This window comes from Malus sylvestris, chromosome 4, assembly GCF_916048215.2.
Source record: "Malus sylvestris chromosome 4, drMalSylv7.2, whole genome shotgun sequence".
NCBI lineage: Eukaryota > Viridiplantae > Streptophyta > Magnoliopsida > Rosales > Rosaceae > Malus > Malus sylvestris.
Genome location: NC_062263.1, coordinates 21,663,547 through 21,665,290, shown reverse-complemented (window position 1 = coordinate 21,665,290; position 1,744 = coordinate 21,663,547).

Genomic DNA, 1,744 nt, shown 5'->3' with positions numbered 1-1,744 from the left:
ATATGAAGCATGTGAGATCAATAGGCTTCATACACGTGAGTTAACTAATCTAATACTATTAAGAAAGTTGAGATATAATCCAAACTTAATTAAAAATAGAAGAAATGACCCAACTTATTATAAATTTTTGTAAGATTTATCAATTTTCTGACCCGTGGGATTTTCTTTGTATTCTCACAATCCACAAATCTCATGATATAACACGAGATTAATTAAACTATGTGTCATGTCATTCTAAAAGATTTCTCACGAGTGTGGAATATAGTCTTTGATAAACATGGAGGCTGAGAGAGACAGGGAGAGAGAGAAGGGGAGGGGGGGAGAGAGAGAGTATCGAGGAACTTGTCACCTTGATTAGCGGGTGAAAGTATGGATTTGGTGTCTTAATCTTGTCGTTTGCCTTTTTAATGGTGAGAGTAGTGTCTTCACTGTCATGGAAGAAGAGTTTTGGGAGATTCTTTTTAGGAGAAGTTTGACCATCTGTCTATTCCCATGCAGTGGAAGTTTGACCAGCCCATAAAACACCTAGTGAGATCCTTGCTGGATCCTTGCGAGGATTTCAAAAAATTTCAAATTATATCCGTTCATTGTATATTTTGCAGCAAAAATTATTGTAAATTTTTTTATTTAAAAATAAATATAAATAGTAGTTGACGAAAACTGACTGTACGATATACGATAAACATATGTGATTGAAGAATTTTCGAGATCCTCACAAAGAGCATCTGATGAGAATCCTCACTCCAAAATGGACAAGAATTGTCTATCCTTCCACTTCTCGTGCATTTCTGTTTGTGTGGTCACGGTTAAACTATGTCAATATTTTATATTACTATTTATTTTTGTTTTATTATTTCTATAAAAAAAATAATATAAAATATTGATGTGGCTTAACTGTGACCACACAAAATAGAAGGACACGAGAGGTGGAAGGGCAAACAATCCTTTTCCCTCCAAAACACCATTCCCAGATCTGCTACTGCATGCTTGCCAATACATATTGCCATTGTCTCTAGCGGCTGCTGTTTAGTGGAAACCATCCCACGCAACTCACATAACACAATAATCTCGACCTTAATCTGCGGACTAAAGCTAAAAGCTTAAAACAATTTTATCTGTTAATAAAAGGTAAAAGGCTGGTGCTATTAAGCATCGTTTTTTAACAGTGCTATCTGCACATTTATTTTTCTTTCACATATGTTTTATTGATTTATGTCTGTTGATCAGCTTTATATTATTTAATCCAACCGTCGAAAATTGAGAGGCATATGTAAGAGGTAAAAAAGATTATGTTAATAGTACCACCCATCATTTTTTATATTATACATAATGCTAATTTTCATACGTCGGATAAAATGCATTTAAGAAAATCAAGTGAAAGAAACTAATCAAAGCTGTATAAAAATGGACAAAGATGTTTGGATAGCACTGTTCTAATAAAATCATCAGTCAACAGTGGGTTAATTCCTCAATGTTTGTTGCCCAACCATATATAATTATAGTACAATTATTAGAGGGAACTGTTATTAGCACTCCAAAAATCTTATTCTACACTTTTTATAAGTGTATTTTTCTTTATAATTATAGAAAATTTGAAGTAAGATTTTTAGAGTGCTAATAACAATTTCCTTATTATAAATTATTGTTAATAACAATTGCTAAAAGCTACGGCTATGAACAGTTGGACACTCCACTCTCTCCAAGCAGTCCATTAATTTCTTTCCTGCTGTATTTTTTCTTTTTC